Genomic DNA, 24,288 nt, shown 5'->3' on the forward strand with positions numbered 1-24,288 from the left:
TCAAATAAATAAATATTAAAAGGAAATTTGTGGCAGTTCTCTTAAACTGACACTGTTCTTTTCTTTTCTAAGATTTTATTTATTTATTTGAGAGGTAGAGTTACAGACAGTGAAAGGGAGAGGAGACAGAGAGAGGTCTTCTTTCTGCTGGTTCATGCCCCAAATGGCTGCAACAGCCAGAGCTGGGCTGATCCAAACCAAGGAGTCAGGAGCTTCTTCCAGGTCTCCCACGTGGGTGCAGGGACCCAAGCACTTGGGCCATCTTCTACTGCTTTCCCAGGCCATAGCAGAAAGCTGGATTGGAAGAGGAGCAACTGGGACTCAAACCAGTGCCCGTATGGGATGCCAGTGCCACAGGCAGAGGATTAACCTGCACCACAGTTCCGGCCTCGACACTGCTCTTTAAATATATATATAATGTTCTAAATACTTTGTTGTCATTTCAGCAATATTTGCAGCATCTACACCAGTAGATTCCATTTCAAGAAACCACTTTTTTGCTCATTCATAAGAAGCAACTCCTCATTAAGGTTTTAATCATCAGATTGAAAGTCAAACTTACTCTTTGACCCGTGGACTACAGAATGGGTGTTGTATTAACAACCATGAAAACAATATCAATCTTGTTATACATCTATAACAATTCTTAAGTAACCAGGTACATTATCAAGGACTAGTAATATTTTGGAAGGAATGGTTTTTTTCTCAGCAATAAGTCCCAACAGTAGAGTTAAAATATTCAGGCAACCATGTTGTATACCAGGGATGAGGGATGTGTAGCCCACAGAATGTATAAGGCCTGAGAAATCATTTGGACTGTGTCTCCCAAAGCAACCACAGGTGTGACTCAAAATTCAATAAATCTGTAGCAGGCTAATTTTTTTTTTTTTTTTTTTAACAGGCAGAGTGGACAGTGAGAGAGAGAGACAGAGAGAAAGGTCTTCCTTTTGCCGTTGGTTCACCCTCCAATGGCCGCCGCGGCCGGCGCGCTACGGCCGGCGCACTGCGCTGATCCGATGGCAGGAGCCAGGAGTCAGGTGCTTTTCCTGGTCTCCCATGGGGTGCAGGGCCCAAGCACCTGGGCCATCCTCCACTGCACTCCCTGGCCACAGCAGAGGGCTGGCCTGTAGCAGGCTAATTTTAAAGATTTATTTATTTACTTGAAAGTCAGAATTACACAGAGAGAGAGAATGAGAGGGAGAGAAAGAGAGAGAGCGTCCTCCATCCTCTGGTTCACTCCCTAGTCGGCTACAATGGCTGGAGCTGTTCCAATCTGAAGCCAGGAGCCATGAGCCTCTTTCGGGTCTCCGACATGGGTGCAGGATCTCAAGGGCTTGGGCCACCCTCCACTGCTTTCCCAGGCCATAGCAGAGAGCTGAATGGGAAGTGGAGCAGCCGAGAATCCAACCGGTGCCTATGTGGGATGCCAGCCCTGCAGGCGGCAGCCTTCCCCGCTACGCCACAGCGCTGGACCCCAAGCACGCTAATTTTCAAGTTGATAATTTTATATGGCCGACGACTAATGTTATAAATACGCAAATGGTCCCTGCTGGTAAAAAGGTTCCTCACCTCTGTAAGTAAATGTGCTGTCATACAGGCTCTGTTGTTCCATTTGTATAGCACAAGAATAGAGTTACTGTAATTCTTAAGGACTCTATGACATCTGTAATGGTAGGTGAACATTGACTTTAAGCTAAAGTCACCAACTGCTTTAGCCCCTAACAAGAGAGTCAGTCTGTCCTTGGGAGCCTCCAAGCCAGGTCTGACTTCTCTCCAGCCATGAAAGTCCTAGGTGGCATCTTCTTCCAGTAGAAGGCTGTATCATCAACATTGAGATCTGTTTAAAGCAACCGCTGCCATCAGGGATCTTAGCAAGATCTTGTGCATAACCTGCTGCCTGTGGTACATCAGCACTTGCTGCTTCACTTTGCACTTTGAAGTTGTGAGACGGTATCTTTTCTTAAACCTCATGATTCAAGCTCTGCTAACTTCAGACTTTTCTTCTGCAGCTACCCCCACCTGTCTCAGCCCCCATGAAACTAAGGACAGTCCAAGCCTTGCTCTGGAATCAGCTTTGACTTTAAGGAATGTTGTGGTTGGACTGATTGTCTGTCTAGACCACTAAGACTTTCTTCATATCAGCAGTATGCTTTCATAAGTATGATGCTTTCTTATCATTCCTGTGTTCACTGGGATGGCATCTTTAATTTCTTGAAGAACTTTTCCTTTGCATTGAAAGCTTGCTGTTTGGAACAAGAGGCATAGATTTTAGTCTGTATCAGCTTTCAACATGACTTCTTCACTAAATTTAATCCTTATTTTAAAGATTTATCTTATTTAATTCAGAAGCAGAGTTACAGAGAGAGAGGGAGAGAGAGACAGAGACAGAGAAAGAAAGAGAGGTATTCCATCCTCTGGTTCCCTCCCCAAATGGCTGCAATGGCTGGAGCTGGGCTGATCCAAAGTCAGGAGCCAGGAACTTCTTTCGGGTCTCCCACATTGGTGCAAGGGCCCAAGCACTTGGGCCATCTTCCACTGCTGTCCCAGGCCATTAGCAGGGAGCTAGATTGAAAGTGGAGCAGCTGGGACTTGAGCCAGCACCTATATGGGATGCTGGCACTGCAGGCGACGGCTTTACCCTCTACGCCACAGCACCAGCCCCAGTTTAACCCTTTTTAACTTTAATATTTAAAGCAAGACATGTGTCTTGTGAAATTTACCATCTTCTATGCATGCAGTTCATGGCACCCCAATACAATTACAGTAGGGAAGTCTAATCTCAGATCAGCATAATAAAATGAAAAAGCTTGAAATGATCTGAGAGTTACCTAAATGGGACATGGGACACAGGGACATGAAGTGATCACAAACCATTGGGAAAATGGGACTGGTAGACCTATTCTGTGCAGGATTGCCACATGCCTTCACTTTGTGAAAAAGCAGTAAAATGAAGGGCCATAAAACCTACCTATATATTTTTCCTATACATGTGTACATATCCTAAAGTTTAATTTATAAACTAAGCACAGAACAAGATTAACAACAAATAATAGAATAACTATAACAATATATTGTCATAAAAGTTATGTGAATGTGGTCTCTCTGAAAATATTTAATTGTGCTAAACTCACCTTTCTTCTTCCTGTGATGATGTAAAATGATACAATGCTCACATGATGAAATGAAGGGAGAATAGCAAGCATAATGACGTAACATTAGGCTACTCTGTAAGAATTACTTAAGCACAAGCACTGTGGTATCAAAACATTTGATCTGATAACTGAGTGGACAAAGTGACTAACGGACAGGTAGCATATACAGTGTGGCTACACTGGACAGAGGGACAGGTCACATCCTGGGTAGAATAAACCAAAATAGCATGAGATTTCATCGCATTATTCAGAATGGTACCCAGTTTAAAAGTACTGAATTGTTTATTTCTGGAATCTTCCTTTGAATATTATTGGAACATGATCAACTTTTTTTTTTTTTTTTTTTTTGCTTGAGAGTCAGAGTTACACAGAGAGATGAGAGGCAGAGAGAGAGAGGTCTTCCATCCGATGGTTTACTCCCCAGTTGGCTGCAACGGCCAGAACTGCGCTGATCTGAAGCCAGGAGCCAGGAGCCAGGAGCTTCTTCTGGATCTTCCACACGGGTGCAGGGGCCCAAGGACTTGGGCCATCCTCTACTGCTATCCCAGGCCATAGCAGAGAGCTGGATGGGAAGTGGAGCAGCCAGGACTCAAACTAGTGCCCATATGGGTTGCCAGCTTCACAGGCAGCAGCTTTACCCACTGTGCCACAACATCAGTTCCAAAAAATGACATTTCTATCCTTAGTTCATTGACCAGAACTAGTTACATAGCTCTGCCAGACCACTCAAGACTGAGGAAGTATGGTCCTCTTTGTGCCGGGAAGGACACAGAACCGAACATGCAAGAGTACTTGAAGTTTCTACCATAAGTCTTCTATCTCAGCTGCTCACCAAACAGAATCCTGTTCTGCCTCTAGTTCTCAGTCAGCTGGAAACCTGTGAGGCCTTCACTGTCTCTTCTGAATAGACTTTAGGTTCTCTCTCTGCTCCATCAGCACGCTATGCATCAGCAAAAAGACAGCATCTTACTGCATTACGGTTGTTTGCCTGTCCTTTAGAAGCAAACGGCCGTTCTTTCTGACTTTGGCATACTTCACACCAGTTTAGCACCTCTCCCATTGAAAATATTCAACCAACATTTATTATTTATTGAATTACGAATGGATGCATCCTTAAACTTTATAACCAAATATTACACTGTAGTCTTTTCTATAATAAAATTACACATAATTCCTTGACAGTATAGATTAATGTTTTACCCTTGTGAACTTTACTTTTTTAAAAAAGATTTATTTATTTGGAAGGCAGAATTACAGAGAGCAGAGGCAGAGAGAGAGAGAGAGAAAGAGAGAGAGGTCTTCTATCCACTGGTACACTCCCCAAATGACAGCAATGGCCAGAGCAGAGCCCACGTCTTCATTTTTGTTTTTTTAAGATTTATTTATTAGTGAGAAGACAGAGAGTTACAGAGAGGCAGAGGCAGAGAGAGGTCTTCCATCCACTTGTTCACTCCCCAGATGGCTGCAACAGCCAGAGCTGCGCTGATCTGAAGCCAGGATTCAGGAGCTTCTTCCGGGTCTCCCACACGGGCGCAGGGATGCCCTTGGGCCATCTTCTGCTGCTTTCCCAGGCCATAGCAGAGAGCTGCATTGTAAGAGGAGCATCCGGGACTCGAACCAACACCCATACGGGGTGCCGGCACTGCAGGCGGTAGCTTTACCTGGTATGCCACAGCGTTGGCCCCAGTGATCCACCTCTGATCCAGCTCCTTGCTTATGGCCTTGAAAAGCAGCAGAAGATGGCCCAAGTGATTGGGCCCCTGCCACCCACGTGGGACACCTGGCAAGAGCTCCTGGCTCTAGCCTGTCTCAGCCCTGGCCACTGCAGCCATTTGGAGAGTGAACTAGTGGATAGAAGATCTCTTTCTCTCTATCTGCCTCTATCTCTGTAACTCTGACTTTCAAATAAGTAAATGTCTTTTAAAAATAATAAAATACCTCAGTCTGAGCATAGAAGTTGACTATTACAGGTGGGGAGGAGTGGAAGGAATGGAAAGAGTTTGGAAAAATAGAGATGTGGTTTATTAATTGTGACAAATATACTCTACAAGCTGCTAATAATAGAGGAAGCTCAGTTCTATAAATCAGGCATGGATTACGATCCAGGCCGTAGCAGCAAAGCTCTGGATCATGGTATCCTGCTGGTTGGCTGCTATGGCTTTGAAGGAACACATCGGAATATCACTAAACATTGGCTTGTGAAGAACAGCTGGGGTCCAGAGTGGGGCAGCAATGGCTATGTAAAAATCTTTAAAGACAAAGACAATCACTGTGTCATTTCCAGGAGAGCCAGCTCCCCCACTGAGTAAGTGGAGGGATGGCAGTATGGAGGACTTGAGGATGCATGTCTGGAGGGATTTTTATCTTAAAACAGATAAACCCTTATTGTGCAAGGTGGGACACTTGAATTATTGAGAATCCAACTTGTGATTTGAATTCTGTGACATATTTAAAAAGAGTAAAATGTGAGCACTACTTTACTATTATTAACAGCTTTATGATATTGCAGACTTGTTGCTTAACTCTAAAAAACCAGGAAGCTAGACATGGCTTATTGATTATGGCATATACATCGCATTAATGTATTCATGGGGAGGCTGAGTGTGGGTATATGGGCACTTTGTACTGCTTCACAATTTCTATTTTGTGAATCAAACTATTTTGAAATTAAAAAGTTTCTGAAATTATTCTTTTTTTTTTAAACTCCAGGCTGTCTTTTATAATGAGTAATGATTTTCTAATGTTCAAGAAGGATGTCCTTCAGCAGTTTGTGGTTGGTTTTTGTTTGTTCGTTCATGTTACTTCATTTCATTACTTGTAATGTCCGAATCCTGTTTTTTTTTGTTTTTTGTTTTTTGTTTTTTTTTATTCTTTTGGCAGGCAGAGTGGACAGTGAGAGAGAGAGAGACAGAGAGAAAGGTCTTCCTTTTGCCATTGGTTCACCCTCCAATGGCCACTACAGCTGGCACACTGCGCTGATCCGAAGCCAGGAGCCAGGTGCTTCTCCTGGTCTCCCATGGGGTGCAGGGCCCAAGCACTTGGGCCAGCCTCCACTGCCTTACTGGGCCACAGCAGAGAGCTGGCCTAGAAGAGGGGCAACTGGGACAGAATCCGGTGCCCCAACCGGGAATAGAACCTGGTGTGCCGGCGCCGCTAGGCGGAGGATTACCCTATTGAGCCGCGGCGCCAGCCTGGAATCCTGTTTTAACATATGGTGGTCAGAAGACAAGAGCAACACTTCCATGGCAGGTAGAGTGCATTTTTGATACAGTGACTTTACACAAGTAACTGTGCACCTCAGTGGGAATGCGCAGGACAAGCCTTCAAGGAGTGTAAGTCCTCAAAGAGCACATGGTGGCAGGTATGAATTTGTGATAATAAATGTCAATCACAGATGACGTGTGATTGACGTGTACGTGCTATAAGTGCTGAGTCCTCTGAGCTCAGAGATGGCGTGCTCAGGGAGTAGAGTGGGTCAGAGGGAGAGACTGGAGTTAAGGAGATGAGGTAGAAGGCCATGTTGATGGTCCAGTCAGGAAATTCAGGTCTGAATCAATCCACACTCTGAAGTCCACAGAGGATATTTGACTTGCAGTCTGATTTTGAGAGAGATTTTAATTTTAAGGGAGATATTTTAATTTTAAATGTAATCTTTATGGCTTTAGGTTTGTTGTATTCCCATTGTTTTTCTTTTTTACAAAAATTAGTAGTCATGAATGTATACATGTGTAAACCTTTCTTTTAAAAAATACTTGTTTTAAAGGCAGTTAGAAAGATCTTCCATCCACTGATTAACTACCCAAATAGCCACAATGGCCAGGACAGGACCAGACCAAAACCAAGAGTCCTGAACTCTGTCCTGGTTTCCCATGTGAGTGGCAAGGTCCAAAGACTTGGGCTATCATCCACTGACTTTCCAGGAGCATTAGCAGAGAGCTGGATCAAAAGTAGAGTGGCCAGGACTTGAACCAGTGCTCATATGGGATGCTGGTGTCTCAGGCTAAACCACAACACCAGCCCCAACTTTTCTCTTTTAGAAGATAGTACACTTAGGGGAGCAGCTTAAAAATATCTTTGCTTCCCAGTTGTTAAAAATGTCCATGTTTAGGGGCTGGAGCTGTGGCACAGTGGGCTAAGCCTCTGCCTGCAGCACTGGTATCCCATATGGGCGCCAGTTTGAGTCCCGGCTGCTTCACTTCTGATCCAGCACTCTGTTGTGGCCTGGGAAAGCAGTAGAAGATGGCCCAAGTCCTTGGGCCCCTGCACCCACGTGGGAGACCCAGAAGAAGTTCTTGGCCCAGGCCCAGCCATTGCAGCCATTTGGGGAGAAAACCAACGGATGGAAGCACTTTCTCTTTGTGTCTCCCTCTCTCTCTAACTCTGTCTCTTCAGTAAATACATTTTTTTTTAAAAAATCAATTTTAAAGCAGATTGGAGTTTATCATTCTATACATTTTTAATTTACTGACTTTTTAAAAAAAATTATTTATTTGAAAATCAGAGTTAACACAGAAGGAGAGGCGGTGGGGGCGGGGAAGGAGAGTTCTTCGATCTGCTGGTTCATTCCCCAATTGGCTGCAATGGCTGAAGCTGTGCAGATCTGAAGCCAAGAGTCAAGAGCTTCTTCCTAGTTTCCCACATGGGTGCAGGGGCCCAAGGACTTGGACCGTCTTATACTGCTTTCCCAGGCCACAGCAGAGAGCTGGATTGGAAGTGAAGCAGCCAGGACTCCAACTGGCGCCCACGTGGGATGCCAGCACTGCAGGCGGCGGCTTTTCCCGCTATGCCACAGCACCAGTCCCTACTGATTCTTTAATTGAACATCAGTTTGAGTCATCAAATAAGCTGTTTTCCAAGATAGATGTGTGAGATTCTGTCACCAGCCCTCATCATCTTTACGATAAGCTGACTTTGTTACAAGACCTGTGTGTAAATGCAGTGATGTTGGTGGGTTGGAAACAGACTGTTCCAGTACTTCACCGAGGTGTGCTGTTCGGGGGAGGACTGAAGAGTAAAGTAGTGTAGCTGCCGAGGCCAGCGCTGTGTTGCAGCAGGTTAAGCTACTGTCTGCAATGCCAGCTTCCCATGTGAGTGATAGTTGGAATCCCAGCTGCTCTGCTTCTGACCCAGCTTCTGGCTAATGCACCTGGGAAAGCAGCAAAAGATGGTTCAAGTGCTTGGCTCTTGCCACCCATATGGGAGGCCAAATGGAGCTCCTGGCTTTGGCCTGGCCCATCCCTGGCCATTGCCGCCATTTGGGGAGTGAGCCAGCACATGGAAGATCTTTCCATCTCTCTTATCTTGTAATTCTGCTTTTCAAATAAATGAAGTAAATCTTTTTTTTTAAGATTTATGTATTTATTTAAGAGGCAGAGTTACAGACAGGGAGAGACAGTCAACCATCTGCTGGTTGACTCCCCAAATGGCTGCAATGGCCAGAGCTGGATGGATCCCAAGCCAGGAGCTTCTTCCAGGTCTCCAAAGCACTTGTGCCATCTTGCATGCTTTCCTAGGCCATTAACAGAGAGCTCGATCAGAAGAGGAGCAGCCAGGACGCAAACCAGCACCCACATGGGATGCTGGCATTACAGGTGGAGGCTTAGCCTACTATGCCATAGTGCTGGTCCCCCCGCCATTTTTTTTTTTTTAAATAATGTAGCTGCATCCAGAATAACTTAGAGTGATGCCAAAAGAGGGAACAGCATCATTTTCAATTTAATGTACATATAAATTGTTAACAATACAGTAAGCATTTTATCTGATTGGCTTCTAAGAGTTATATAAAATGCTTGTTTGTCAAGGGATGGAAAAATACAACCCAGTTTATGAGCCCACTCCCCTTTCTTGGTGACAATTTCTTCCCACCTTCCCCTGCCATCTGGATTCTCAGGTCTCCAGCAGTTCTTCCTGCATCCCATCTAGGGTGATTTTTTTTTTTTAAGATTTGATCCAGTTACTTTCCCATTTAAATACTCAGGAATAGTCTCCCTTTGTCTCCATCCTAAAGCTCCCAAGCATCAGGGTCTGGCCCTACCCATCCCCTCGTTTTCTTTGCTATTTTTTTTTTTCACCAGACATCCTAGCTGTTCTTTCAGTGTCTACATCGACTCTTCTTGCCTCGTGGCCTCTGAGTTTTCGAACCTGCTGTTTCAGCCTCTCTCTCCCCCAGTTTCCTTACTCTTATTTGGAGAACCACAGCTCATTCATTCAAGTCTCAGCTGGAAACTTCTACACAAGTTTCTCTCTGCTGAGTTCTCCCATACGCACTGCATTCTCCAGTCTGTCATGCCTGTCACACTTAAAATTATGTGCTGTCAATCAGCATGGCTTACTATGCCATAAATTCTCTGTGGGCAAGGATGAGATCTTCATAGTTCCTCTAACGGCCTAAGTTCCGGTGTTTGCTTAGCAGACAATAAAAACAGCTCTAAAGAATACTGTCAAACAGTGTTTCTCACTCAGCTTGCCACCTGGCAAAGACAACCACAATAAAAGACATGGGGAAAGAAACACAGGAGCTGTGAAGTCACGGTAGCTTTTGCTAAACTGTGTCTACACTTCAAGCACACCTCCACGAGTCTTAACTTTACACAAGTGTTCTCTTTCAAAACTACCTTCAGTGACTTCTCCAGGTGAGGCCCACTCCCCGTGCTCCCTGCCTTTGCTCATCCTGCCTCCTCCGTCTAGGACACTGCCCACCTACCCTCAATGCCCTCCAGGCCCCTGGTTTTCTTTGCACTAACTTTTCAACTACTTAAATGGGCCTGACTCTCATCCAGGACTGCCCCGTCTTCCTTGTTCCCTCTGATGTCTTAGAACCCCCTGCACCTGGCACAGAATGGTCTAGTCAGTGCTTAGTTTTTGTTGAGAAGTGAATGAAGTCAGGATTGGCGAAACACTGAGTCCTCCCTGTTAGGGGATTTGTGCTCTGATGATGAAAATAAGACCCATGATTGCAGTTGTGAGATAGAGTGTTATCCACAGCTTACATTTCCTTACACCTCCAATTCAGCCATGGTAGTCACTCTGATAAGTGCTTATTAGAGACCTACCATGTGCCAAGTACAGGGTTAGGTGTCATGGGAAAGGGAGATACATAAAAAGATCTTCAAGTCTAGTAAGAGAGGGAATTAGGTAACCAACTATATGAGACTTCCAGAAAATGCTGTTTAAAATAAAAAGGATGGGCACCAGGTTCTAGTCCCGGTTGCTCCTCTTCCAGTCCAGCTCTCTGCTATGACCTGGGAAGGCAGTGGAGGATGGCCCAAGTGCTTGGGCCCCTGCACCTGCATGGGAGACCAGGAGGAAGCACCTGGCTCTTGGCTTCAGATCGGCGCAGCGCCAGCTGTAGCGGCCATTTAGGGGTAAGCCAACGGAAAGAAGACCTTTCTCTCTGTCTCTCTCTCTCAATGTCTGTGACTCCACCTGTCAAATTAAAAGAAAATAAAAAATTTAAAAAATGAAAGAATAATTGATCCTGATGGAATTTAGTTGAACTTTATAGAATTGGCAGGGTTTCCCTAGGCAGAGTAGATGAGAGAAGAGCATGCAGACTGAAGAAACAGGAGACAAGGCAGAGGAGAGAGCAAGTGCACAACAAACACCAGGAACAGTGTGTTTTCCTCAGTGGCTGGAGGGAACGCGCACAGCTGGGTCTTACTAGCTAGAGTGTGTGTCAGGCTAAATGAGCAGGTGGTGGGTTTCAAGCTCAGGAGCTTGTGGCTCTTGGTAGAGGCTATTTTAGCAGAGTATTGGCACTACATTAGCAATAATTCCTGTTACTCGGTCCTTTGGGTATGTTGAATAGCATTAGTTTCTCCCAGCATTAACTAGTAATTTGGCTCAAAATTCAACAACAGCAAGACCATAGCATAAATCAAAGTTAGGTGAGCGTTTGAGGTGAGCATAGTGGCGCAGTGGGTTGAGCTGCATTCCATATTGAGTGACAGTTCAACTCATGCATCCTGGGAAGCAGCAGACGATGACTCAAGTATCTAGGTCCCTGCCACCCACATGTGAGACTTGGCCCAATCCTGAATGTTGCAGGAATTTGGGGAAATGAACCAGAGGATGGATGGTCTCTGTGTGTATGTGTGTTTATGTCTTACTCTTTCAAATAGATGAAAATAAACTACATGCACACACACACATTTATATATATGATTTTTGGAGTTTTGATGGCATCAGAGAACTGAGGAAAATAATCTACCTTGGTTGATCTATTTTGCAATGAGCAGGAACATAAATTACGAAGATGTTGAGCACTAAAAGAACAGAAAGTGATCACCCATCCTTGGAAAGAAAATGCACTGGTCTGGATTAAACACACTCAAATCATTTGCATTTTTTCCTGGTGACCAGTGCACCTCAGGGGCCAAGCCCTGCTCCTGAGGCAAGGAAGGTCCCTACAAGAAACCACCCCGACCCTCCGCCAGGCTGCTGCCCTTGCAGGAAGCGGCTGCTTGGGGGGCTGGTTCTGTTCCCAGCCAGGACACAGCCAGGCAAAGGCAGCAGCACCACCTGGCTTCACCTTCAGCTTTCAGCCTGAGGGTGTTGTCCGTCCCCAATCCCAGCATCCATGCTGCTGCAGTGAGACAAGTCTAGGTCCTGTGCACCCACGAGCCAAACCCGGCAGGGCAGCATGAGCTGAGTAAGGAGTCAGGTGCAGCTGGCCTGACTGGGCTCCTAAGGTCCCCAACAGCATCAGGGGGTAGTGCTGCTTCACAGGCAAGTGAGGACTTGGACCCTTTGACAGAAACACATGCACCGCTTCCTTCCCTGAATGTGAGCACTGTTTGCCTCCGTCAGTGGTTTTCTGAGGCATTTTTTTAACAGCGTTTCATGTTTCTCTCCCAGTGGCACAAACAGACGGTAATTATTGAACACCAATAGAGAAAATAGGAATGCAGGAACAACAGCAGCAGCAGCAAAGACACCGAAGTAGTAGTGCTGTAAATTACAGTGAAACAGAATTATGAAAGCAGAGGGGACTGTCCCAACAGTCTGAGTCACTGAAAATCAGAATAGCTGGGACTGCCTGTGGGGTTGATGGTGACCCCATTCATGGGAACACAGAGCCATTTCAGGACAAGAGTTAAGCCCTAGGGATCCTAGGAGCCCTCTCGTTGTCCACTCTGCAGTCTTCATGCTACTCAGACCAAGCAAGTCAAGATAATGTGCTGTAGTGGGTATAAATGGGCTCTACCAAAAATGGGTGCAAGAAACATCACTGCTTTTTTCTTTTTTTAAAGATTTTATTTATTTGAGAAGTAGAGTTACAGACAGTGAGAGGGACAGACAGAGAGAAAGGTCTTCCTTCCGTTGGTTCACTCCCCAAATGGGTGCAACGGCCAGAGCTACGCCAATCCGAAGCCAGGAGCCAGGAGCTTCTTCCCGGTCTCCTATGTGGGTGCAGGGGCCCAAGGTCTTGGGCCATCCTCCACTGCCCTCCCAGGCCACAGCAGAGATCTGGACCAGAAGAGGAGCAGCCAACCGGCACTAGAACCGGTACACATATGGGATGCCGGCGCCGCAGGCAGAAGATTAACCTACTGCACCATGGCGCCAGCCCCCACTGATTTTTCTAAATTAAACAAAACTCATGTCCAAGTTCCACCTCTCCATAAATAGTGAAGCAATAATATTTTTTCTTTGATTTTTGATTTGCTTTTTAAAAAATATTTATTTATTGGATGGACAGAATGATAGCAAGAGAGAGGAGAGAGAATGTGAGAGAGCTTCTCTCCACTGGCTCATTTCCTAAATAGCGACAGTGCCTGGGGCTGGGCCAGGCCAAAACCAGGAACCTGGAACTCTGTCTGGATCTCCCACGTGGGTGGCAGGGGCCCATGCACTTGGGCCACCTTCTGCTGCTTTCCCAGGTGCTTTATCAGGGAGTTGGATCAGAGGCAGAACAGCTAAGACTTGAACAGGTGCTCCAATACAGGATGCTGGTGTCGCAAGCAGCCGCTTAACCTGCCGCACCACAACACCACTTTTCTTTCATGTCTGTAGCTGATCCCCGGTGCAGAAGCTTCTCAAGAAACTACAAAGTCCAGAAAAACCTGGTGAAAACATTGAAGCTTCAGTCTGTCGGGATTACGCTGAGCTGTGCAAACTGTGGTTACTGCCCAGGCAGACGTGGCCATTCAAAGACAGGTGGCTCCTGTTCTCAGCTGTGTGACTCCCAAGGCAGGGCAGTAGTGCCCGTTTGTCCCAGAAGCTCTATGTGCCATCCAAGAGGCCTTTAGCATTGCCTCTGGGCCCCACAATAAGTAGGATCCAGGGCATGTGTTAATTCTTCTATGAAATGGGCTATTAAGGTGGTCATATTTTTAAATGCCAAGGGCTCCTTTTAAGAACTTTTTAAAATTTCTTTATTTTCCTTGTATTTAAAAGGCAGATAGATAGAAATGTAACATCTGCTGGTTCACTCCCCCATATGTCCACAACAGCCAGGTTTGGGCCAGGCAGAAGCCAGGAGCCTGGAACTGCATCCAGGTCTCCCACAGGAGTGCCAGGGAGCCTTGTGATGAGCCTTCGCAAGGATGTGTATTAGCAGGGAATTGGAGCAAAAGCAGAGCTACAACTCAAGCAAGGCACCCTGATAGGGGACACAGGCCTCCCAAAGGGCATTTTAACCACTGCACCAAGTGCTTTCCCATAGTGCTTCTTTCTAAATTCTCTAATTATCTCTTTATTATAACATACTTGCTTGTTCTATGGACATGGTATTTCTCTTGTCTCTCTCTTTTTATTTTTTTTTTATTTTATTTTTTTTTTTTTTGACAGGCAGAGTGGACAGTGAGAGAGAGAGACAGAGAGAAAGGTCTTCCTTTGCCGTTGGTTCACCCTCCAATGGCCGCCGCGGCCGGCGCGCTGCGGCCGGCGCACCGCGCTGATCCGATGGCAGGAGCCAGGAGCCAGGTGCTTTTCCTGGTCTCCCATGGGGTGCAGGGCCCAAGCACCTGGGCCATCCTCCACTGCACTCCCTGGCCACAGCAGAGGGCTGGCCTGGAAGAGGGGCAACCGGGACAGAATCCAGCGCCCCGACCGGGACTAGAACCCGGTGTGCCGGCGCCGCTAGGCGGAGGATTAGCCTAGTGAGCCGCGGCGCCGGCCCGTCTCTCTCTTTTTAAAGATTTATTTTTTTTTTTATTTGCTTGAAAGGCAGAGTTACAGTGAGAGCAGGAGAGACAGAGATCTTCCCTCTGCGCGTTCACTCTCCAAATGGCTGTAACAGCTGGGGCTGGGCAGGGCCAAAGCCAGAAGCCCAGAACTTCTTCCAGGTCTGCCACATGGGTGCAGTACTTGGGCCAAGTACTTGGGCCATCTTCTGCTGCTTTCCCAGGCACATTAGCCAGGAACTGGATGGGAAGTAGAGCAGCTGGGTGTCAAGCCAAGACCCATATGGAATGCAGGCATCACAGGCAGAGGCTTAACCCACTATGCCACAGGGCCGGCCCCTGTCTTTTCTCTTTCATATATCCATTACAGTTTTTATTTTATTTTGTGTTGCCATTGTTTCCTCTTCTCTATTTAATTGGATCTGTCATCCACATTAGCAGTTATCATCAAGTCTGTAGTGTTCAGGGGCCGGCACTGTGGCTCAGTGGGTTAACGCCTTAGTCTGACGCCCCGGCATCCCATGTGGGAGCCAGTTCCGGGTGCTCCTCTTCCAATCCAGCTCTCTGCTATGGCCTGGGATAGCAGTAGAAGATGGCCCAAGTGTTTGGGCCCCTGCACCTGTGTGGGAGACCTGGAAGAAGCTCCTGGCTCCTGGCTTCCAATCGGTGCAGCTCCGGCCGTTGCGGCCAGTTGAGGAGTAAAGCATCGGATGGAAGACCTCTTTCTCTCTCTCTCTCTTTTCCTGCTTTTCTTCTCTATGTGTGACTCTGACTCTCAAGTAAAAAACAAATAAATAAATAAATTTCATTGTGGGCCCTAAATATTTGTACCTAGGGGATGTTTCTTCTGGTTCAGGCAGGCATCCCACAAAGGAGTGCTGCTGGATCCTGCCAGGGAGGTCATTTTGCCAGCCAGTTGTGAAGCTCAGTGGGGGCAGGTGGAGAGCTATGGATGGCTTCCTGCTCAGCATGCAGACTTTCAGTTCATTTGCATGTTTCCTTTGTGGTGTCGTACCCCCGCCTTTGGCTGTGCCTTCATCCATCCCAGAGACTGTGGTTCATCATCTCAGAAGGTCATCTTCCCATCCTTCTTTTGTGGGGTTCAGAGGTTCTGTTATCTCCATCATTCAGACCCTGTGACCTCATTAGAGGTGTGTAGTACTGTTATTTTCTTAGTTTGTATTGTTAACGTTTCTTCAGGCCAAGCCATTCTTTTTTTTTTTTTTTTCAAGATTTGTTTTTGTTTGAAAGCAGAGTTAGTTACACAGAGAGAGGGAGAGACAGAGAAAAAGAGATCCCCCATCTGCTGGTTCACACCCAAAATGGCAGCAATGGCCAGAGCTGGGCCAGGTTGAAGCCAAGAACCAGGAACTTCTGGGTCTCCAACCTGAGTGCAGGGGTCCAAACACTTGATCCATCTTCCACTACTTTCCCAGGCACATGAACAGCAAGCTGGATTGGCAGTGGAAAAGCCAGGACTCAAACCAGTGCCCACATGGGGTGTGGTTATCCCAGGTGGTGGCTTTACCTGCTACACCACAATGCTGACCCTAGGCCAAGCTATTTCTACACTGATTACATCGTGAGGAGGTTTGAGGGTGGTATCTCTAGAAGACATAGAGCATTAATCAAAGGAAATATGTTACTTATGAATATATGATAAAGTTTAAATACAGTTCTAATCATTATCAGAACCCTATAAGAGCATATATCAAGGATCATGCTGGATTTCCAAAGGAAAGTCTTCAGTGGCTAAATTAAGACATTCAGGGTCAGTGGAGATATCATATAACAACATACAGGTAAGAAGTTAAAGTTTGTGGTCATCAGTTATCCTGTTTGGCTCATCTTATGTTTGTAAAAGACGAGTCAGTGATGGCTTTCACAGTCCTCATTGGTTTAGGTGTCGAATCAGGTGCAAGCTTGAAGTGTGGATGTGTGTCCAATGATTGACTCCTTTCCGTTTGGCAGTGCAGGAGTTGGTAAGAAGTGCTTGATAGGGTCCTTTCCATCAAGGATGTGGGGACTCCTTTATCTGGTTTCTTTTCCAAAGCAAAAAATCTCCAGGGATATTTTTTTGGAAAGGCCAAAAGATGGAGATACGGGGGGACATTACATCTGCAGATTCACTCCCCCAAATGCCCACAATAGCCAGGACTGGGCCAGGCTGAAGCCAGGAGCCAGAACTAAACTTCAGATCTCCCACATGGGTGACAGGGACCCAAGTACTTGAGCTGTCACCACTGTGTCCAAGCGTGCACATTAGCTGGAAGCTGGAATCAGAAGTGGTGGAGGAACTCTCACGTCTTAAAGCTACTCTTAAATGGGATGTGGGAGTTCCAAGCAGCCTCTTAACAGCTTAAAATGCCAGCCCCACGAAGCCCCAGGGTTCAGTCTGTGGTCTTTGGTGTCTTCATCTCCCAGGAGCTCACTGTGGAAAGACTCAATTAGCGATTTTTTATTTTTCTAACAGAACTTGTTCCTCCAACCCAGAGGACAGGAGGTAATACACAAGGTGGAAATGTTGGCTTATACATTTACAAAGGGTGCTGTTGTTGAACCACAAGTCCTCCTATTTGCACACATTATTACTATTATAAAAAGTGAATTCATCTGAGAAAGGGAACATTTATTATTATTATAGGCCTATAGAAATGAGCAGATCATGTCAAAGCCCCATAAATCTTCCCATTCAAATGGGGTTAGGGAATTGATGAGTTAGAGTAAATGGAGTGTAACTGGGCACAGCAGTGTGACAGAACGTGACAGGTGCAGAGGTGAAGGGTAAGGAAAGTCCTTAAAGCATGCACCTTGATAAATCATGCCCTCACATCGCATGGTTAAACATGGCTGCAGAAACATCATAGCATGTGTGTCACCTACCGTGATAATGAAGCATAAGGTAACTCTCAGGTCAGTCTGAGTCGATCTGCACAGGCTCTGTTTACAATCTTGGCTGCCACAAATTATGTCTAGTCATATCAGGGGTTCTGGAAAGACATGGCAGCAGATTTTTTCTTAATCCCAAAGTATTATGTTACTGTGCAATAGGTGGGCAAATGACTATTGTCAGCTGTTAGTGTGTTATGCAGTGTTGGGAAGCTTGCTGTCCATGGTTTCATTGGGAGCCACTGAAGTCACCCTCATGCAAGGGCATGTTCTTGACCTATAAGGTCTAATTGTTGTGGGGAATTCAGTCCCCAGCTGGACTTGCTCCAAGTTTTTGCTTCCACGTGAGAAAAGAATTTAGGGAGGAGGGCCTAGCATTGTGGTGCAGTGAGTTAAGCCACTGCCTGCAACACCAGCAGCCCATCTGAGCTGGCCTGAGTTCCATCTGCTCCACTTCTGACCCAGTTCCCTGCTAATGCACCAGGAAAGAGTGGAAGATGGCCCAGGTCCTAGGGCCCCTGCTACTCATGTGGGAGTTGAAGCTCCTGGCTCCTGGTTTTGACTTGGCCTTGTCCTGACCATTGCAGTCATTTGGGAAGTGTAGCAGTGGATGGACAATCTCTCTCTGTCTCTTTCTTTGTCTCTCTGTCTCTGTCTCTGTCACTTTGCCTTTCAAATAAATAAATAAATCTTAAAAAAAAAAAGAAATGGAAGAGAAGATGCAAAGGTATAGAGGAGAGCAGGATTTATTGAAAGACATAGCACATGCTCAGATGTGAGTCCGGGCAACCTCTCTTTAGGAGGAGGGCAGTGCTGCTGCCCCCACCAGCAGGTCATCCTTTTATAGGCTAGGGGATGGTGCCCAGGGCAGGGCAGTATTCAATGGTGGTGGGGTTTGGGTGGGACTTGAACACCACTAGCTTTGATGTCGCTTTATTGGGGATCTCAGAAGTATCATGGTGTCTCCATGCAGGGTTGGAGCACACACTGCTCTCTCTAGGAAGGCGTCATGGCAGCTTATGCACCATGGGAAGTGAGGCTCCAGTGCATGATGGGGAATGGGTGTACTGAACCTGCAGTCATGCTGATACTTCCAGCCTGCAGGTGTCACTCACAAAAGGAGACGGGGTTTGGTCTGCTCAGGTGTGCAGTCCTCAGCTTCTCATTCCCTAGCTACCTGCCTGCCCACATCATAACTGTTGGCTACCATAGCTAACAGGCTTGTCCTAGGGCAGGGGCCTATGTCAAGACTTCTTTTTTTTTTTGGACAGGCAGAGTGGACAGTGAGAGAGAGACAGAGAGAAAGGTCTTCCTTTTGCTGTTGGTTCACCCTCCAATGGCCGCCACGGCTGGCGCGCTGCGGCCGGCGCACTGCGCTGATCTGATGGCAGGAGCCAGGTGCTTCTCCTGGTCTCCCATGGGGTGCAGGGCCCAAGGACTTGGGCCATCCTCCACTGCACTCCCTGGCCACAGCAGAGAGCTGGTCTGGAAGAGGGGCAACCGGGACAGAATCCGGCGCCCTGACCGGGACTAGAACCTGGTGTGCCAGCGCCGCAAGGCAGAGGATTAGCCTATTGAGCCACAGCACCGGGTAAGACTTCTTGAGAGTAATTACTTTGAGAAGTAATTTTAAATTCTTTTATAGATCATAGTATGTCTTGCATTGGATCATGAAATCCTGAGACTAAGGCTTTTAACTCTTTTTGTCCAGGGAACATACGTAGTATGTAGTTCCCCACATCCAGTGGGTTTGGTTCTAAAAGATGCAGTTACAAGATTTGTCCCTTCATGTAGGGTTTCCTTCCTTTCCTTAATTACAGGCAAAGGTTCAGCTGCGGGGAGGTGAGCAAACTTGAGATCTAGTGTATGAGGAAACTAGGGGGAGGAAGGACAGGGAGGAACTGCATGTAGAACAAGTGGGTGTGCAGATTCAATGTGGTTGGTTTTCCTGTTGCAGCTCCAGTGGCCCTTTTAAGTTCTGTGACAGTCCAAAAATTTTCTTACTTGCTTCATGTATTGAGATGAATTTATCATCCTCTTTTTTTAAGCTTCAAAGTACCAGTCAAAATAGCTTTTTTATTCTATAGATTTTGTTCAAGAGTCTACCCTTTCTAAGTTTTTAAGAAAAGATTCATTTATTTGAAAGGCAAATTGCTGGGTGGGGTTCAAGAGGGTTCATTCTCCAAACGCCTATAACAACCAAGGTTAGGCCAGAATTAAGCCAGGAATTCCATCCAGGAATCCCACATGGGCGGCTGGGACCCAAGTACTGGAGCCGTCATCCACTGCCTCCCAGGGGCATTAGCAAGAAGCTGGATTTAAATAAGACGCATGGAGTAGCTGGGATGCAGACTGGGCATGCCCACATGGGGTGCAGTCATCCCAAGTGCCTTTCCAATGTTTACCGAAGAAAAACTAATTTCACAATATTAAACATTTCCCATTTTGGAAATGTAAGACTTAAATCACCTTTAATAAAATGTTTTTATTTACTCAGATATTTCCATGCACACCAGAAAGAAGTTGATCTCCTTGTTGTTTAGTTTTTGAAATAGCCAATAGGTAGGATCAAGAAGGAGAGGCCTCTTACATGTGACTTAAGGTACTGAAAAGTGCTCTGAGCAAGAAGGACAAAAAGAAAAAGGGGAAAATGGGCCAGGAATAAACCCAGGACATCAATGACCAGAAGGGATGTCTGGAGGCCCAGGAGTAGTTAGCATTCCACCCAGGGGAGAAGCTTAGGTCAGAGGGGCGCAGCGTCCCATGCTGGTACCAAGTGCTAATCTGGACCTCCAGGGGTCCTGAGTCTTCTCTGGGTCCCACATTGGGCACCAAAATACTGTTGATGGAAATAAGCAAGATCTGTAAAAGGACACATTTAAGGTGTATTCGGGGCAGAAGCCCAATGTCTTTCAGCGAGACTTGGGAAGTGTTCTGAATGGTCAGTTCTTGCAAGAATTTATGATTCATGGATCACACAGTGAGCACACATTGGCTTGGCCTAAAAAGATGGGACTTAGGTAAAGGGGGAAGAATAAATTTCTTACTGGCTGAAGATTGTTTTCTTCATCTTCAGGGACAATGAGAGTTGGAAAGCAGCTATTGAAAAGGTTACTATTGGCCGGCGCTGTAGCTCCCTAGGCTAATCATCTGCCTTGCGGCGCTGGCACACCGGGTTCTAGTCCCGGTCAGGGCACCAGATTCTGTCCTGGTTGCCGCTCTTCCAGACCAGCTCTCTGCTGTGGCCAGGGAGTGCAGTGGAGGATGGCCCAAGTCCTTGGGCCCTGCACCCCATGGGAGACCAGGAAAAGCACCTGGCTCCTGCCATCGGATCAGCGCAGTGTGCCAGCTGCAGCGCGCAAGCCACGGCGGCCATTGGAGGGTGAACCAACAGCATAAGGAAGACCTTTCTCTCTGTCTCTCTCTCTCACTGTCCACTCTGCCTCTCTAAAAAAAAAAGAAAAAGAAAAGGTCCCTATTAACATTAGGGAGAATATTTCTGAGAATAGATAAGAAATGTATTGTCAAAGAACAAAGGATAGCTCAGGGTTGCTCCAGATGTGCACATCACCCACACCAAACTAAGCTAATCAATAATAGTAATAGCTCAGTGCATCCACTCAGATAAGTCTACTGAGTGTTTCTCTTCCATGGGGTTTAGGCCTTTTAGAGGCCCTATAATCTCAGAGTTAAAGGGACTAAAACACCTCTTTAAATAGTTACATATTATTATGCTCTCAGTTTCCAGATATTTGTTTATTCCACTCTAAGAAATTAGACTATAACTCTCCAACATTTGAAAAGAAGAGCGAATCTCATTGTCAGAGGCTGAAACCAGCTTAGGTAATGACTGGATGTTCTTTGCCCTTGAGTTTAGAAGAATATATAAGAGACTAGAGATGAACTCTTTTAGCTCCTTTTTTGTCTCTTTGCGTCCTGAAAAATCTGTCTCACTGTTTCAAAATTAGGCCTGGCCTAATACATAGAGTTATACTTGGTTTTTGGACAGGGTCCAGCAGTCATAGCCAATACTGACAGTCTGTAAAGGCCAAAGAGAAAGAGACTGTCGCTGATGAAAAATAAGGATAGCTACGAAGTGATGGTATTCTTGTGTGGCTCAGAATCTGTCTTCATAGGTTGATCTGGAAGGACAGTTCCTCTGGAGTGCTGATTGCATCATTTTTAAAAATGTACAGAAGGAGCACTATTTGCTGCAAGCACAGGTGGTAGAGGCCGGGGCCTGGGCTTAGGAGGCAGCATGTTTCTTGGTGCTGGGGTCGGGGAGCTGGCATGTCCTCCTGCTGGAGAACACTGATAGGCAAGTGTAGGGACTGAAGGAGCGCTAGGTTCTCAGGCAATGCTTTGTTGCAAATCCTGGAAGAGTGCCCCTCTTCCTGTCTTCCGTGCATATACTGTATGATTGCATTTGTTTTGGAACTTGACCAGGATTTCAGCAGTAGCTCATTGTAAAACTTGGCACCCTCTTTCAAAATAGCTATTCATCTGGCTCCTGTAGGAACTGGGATCTTGCACCAGCTGTCACATAAACCCCTGGCTCAGCCCCTCCTCCACAGGCCCAGCATCCACCGCATCCAGGATATCCTGGATGTTGCCAAACTTCCATGCCCATGGACTATAATCTTTTCACCCTCAGCAGGTATAACGTGCTGTTTCCTCCAGCGTATCACCCAGGACCCCAGCAACCTTCATGTCCCTTCCCTGAGCCCCCACAGCAGTCTTACTCTCCATAGCAGCAATCTGTCTGCTCAGAAGCTCAGCTGGTTCAGTTTAGAGGGAAAGATACAGCAACAATGCATTAAGTTTACTAAACTCCTTGCGCTTGTTAATATAGTGTACTCTACTGTACTGAATGTGGTATATAATTTCTGTATGTGGCTAAAAGCTAAAAGCTGTGCTCTTGTTCCATGTGAAATCTGCTGCTGTTGCAATATAAACACTAAGTGTAATGGGATTTGAAGTAAACTACATTACACTTCCTAAAATTTGAAAACTAGGAACTAAGCCTGGAAGTGAAACATGTGAGATTACTCTTCTTTTTACATGAGACATGGTTGGATGTCAGATACTTATAAAGATGGCTTCAGTGCTGATAGTCAAAAACTCAACTTTCTTTTGTCTGTTGATGTGCTTTGATTTCCAATATGCTATTTTGAGTAATCAAATCATTATAAATCTTTTTTTTTTTTTTTTGACAGGCAGAGTTAGACAGTGAGAGAGAGAGAGAGAGAGAGACAGAGAGAAAGGTCTTCCTTCCATTGGTTCACCCCCCAAATGGCCGCTATGGCCGGCGTGCTGTGCCGATCCGAAGCCAGGAGCCAGGTGCTTCCTCCTGGTCTCCCATGCGGGTGCAGGACCCAAGCACTTGGGCCATCCTCCATTGCCTTCCCAGGCCACAGCAGACAGCTGGACTGGAAGAGGAGCAACCGGGACAGAAACCCTCGCCCCAACCGGGACTAGAAACCGGGGTGCCGGCGCCGCAAGCGGAGGATTAGTCTAGTATGCTGTGTCACTGGTCTACAAATCTTATAATTTAAAAATAAATTGCTTACAAGCTGGGGCTGGCATCATGGCAGAGTAGGTTAATCCTCCACCTGTGGCACCGGCATCCCATATGGGCACCGGTTCTGGTCCCGGCTGCTCCACTTCCAATCTTGCTCTCTGCTGTGGCCTGAGAAAGCAGTAGAAGATGGTCCAAATGCTTGGGCCCCTGCACCCACGTGGGAGACTTGGAAGAGGCAACTGGCTCCTGGCTTTGGATCGGCACAGCTCCAGTCATTGCAGCTACTTAGGGGGTGAACCGATGGAAGGAAGACCTTTCTCTCTCTCTCCCTCTCACTGTCTGTAACGCTACTTCTCAAATGAATAAATAAAATCTTAAAAAAAAATTACTTACAAGCCAAAAAAATGTGCAAAGCCTCCTCAGATGGGTATTTTAAAAGGTAACACTTAGTTGAATAAAGTCCTATTGCCTTAAAATGACCTCTTTGGGGGCCAGTGCAGTGGTATAGCAAGTAAAGCCGCAGCCTGCAGTGCTGGCATCCCCTATGGGCACTGGTTCGGGTCCTGACTGCTGCACTTCTGATCCAGCTCTCTGCTATGGCCTGGGAAAGCAGTGGAAGATGGCCCAAGTCCTCGGGTCTTGTTGCCCATGTGGGAGACCTGGAAGAAGCTTCTGGCTCCTGGATTTGGATCTACCTAGCCTGGCCATTGCGGCCATCTGGAGAGTGAACCACCAACTGGAAAACCTCTTTCTCTCTCTCTGCTTTTGCCTCTCTGTAACTCTGCCTTTCAAATAAATAAATGAATCTTTTTTTAAAAAAGTGACCTATTCCATTCTGACATAAAACTGGGAGGCCAGTCACTATGGAAAAGGAGTTAGGAAAGTTGTTCATATGACCCTTGTTTGTAACTGTAAAACACTGTTTTATAATAATAAAATATATACAACCAGTCTAAAGTAGAAAACCAGCTGAACATTGGGATGCCATGATTGGACTGGGCTCTCCCTGCCTGCCCCCACAAAAAAAAAAAAAAAAAAAAAAAAAGCTTTGAGTGCAGAGGCTAGATACCATCAGGCCTCACTCAGTCCTCTGGAAATTCTGTCTTGGCTTAACTCACTGAACTGAGGGAGTGGTACAGCTGGCCCTCCAAGATTCCAGTCTCTAAGCTCATGAGGTCATTTGCTTCTTCAGTGGGTAACATGTGGGTGGCCAGTATTTTCTCCAGGGGTTCCATTAGGGGAAATCCCGGATCCGTGCCGGGGAATCCCAGGTCGGGGCACAAAATAACTACCTGCATGTAGCCCCCAGGCTGATTAAAGGCCACTTGACTGCCCTACCAGCAGAGCATCTGGGTGATGCATCGGGCTGGACTCCTGGCTTCCCACTCACCGCTGTCTGAAGCACACATTGCTTTTTTTCCTTACCTCAGTTTCTTCTACAGACAACCAGACAACCAGAGCATTAAACACAAAAGGAGTGTGCAGGCCTTGGTGCCTGGCCAGTGGGCCAACATGCAGCTGGCCCTTTCCTTTGTCCCTCTTATTCCTGACTCCCCTGTAGTTCTTTAAAAGCCCCAAACCCCCTGAAGGAGGGTGGTGG

At 46.4% G+C, this 24,288-nt stretch overlaps 1 long non-coding RNA gene across 2 annotated transcripts in view; it reads right to left on the minus strand.

Moving 5' to 3' along the window:
* Nucleotides 1–1,135: 1,135 nt before the first annotated feature.
* LOC103348325 (uncharacterized) overlaps nucleotides 1,136–24,288 on the minus strand; it is a 39,281-nt gene continuing 16,128 nt past the window's right edge. Inside the window, exons 2-3 of one of the 2 annotated variants that reach the window (XR_007919735.2) lie at nucleotides 17,162–17,268; nucleotides 1,136–2,243 (exon numbers count right to left, since the gene is read on the minus strand). This is a non-coding gene — a long non-coding RNA (uncharacterized lncRNA). Of the gene's footprint in view, nucleotides 2,244–15,487; nucleotides 16,710–17,161; nucleotides 17,269–24,288 lie in introns of those variants that run through there. The other variant, XR_011380157.1, reaches the window with a different exon arrangement.

Source organism: Oryctolagus cuniculus, chromosome 11 (genome assembly GCF_964237555.1).
Source record: "Oryctolagus cuniculus chromosome 11, mOryCun1.1, whole genome shotgun sequence".
In the NCBI taxonomy this organism is placed as follows: domain Eukaryota; kingdom Metazoa; phylum Chordata; class Mammalia; order Lagomorpha; family Leporidae; genus Oryctolagus; species Oryctolagus cuniculus.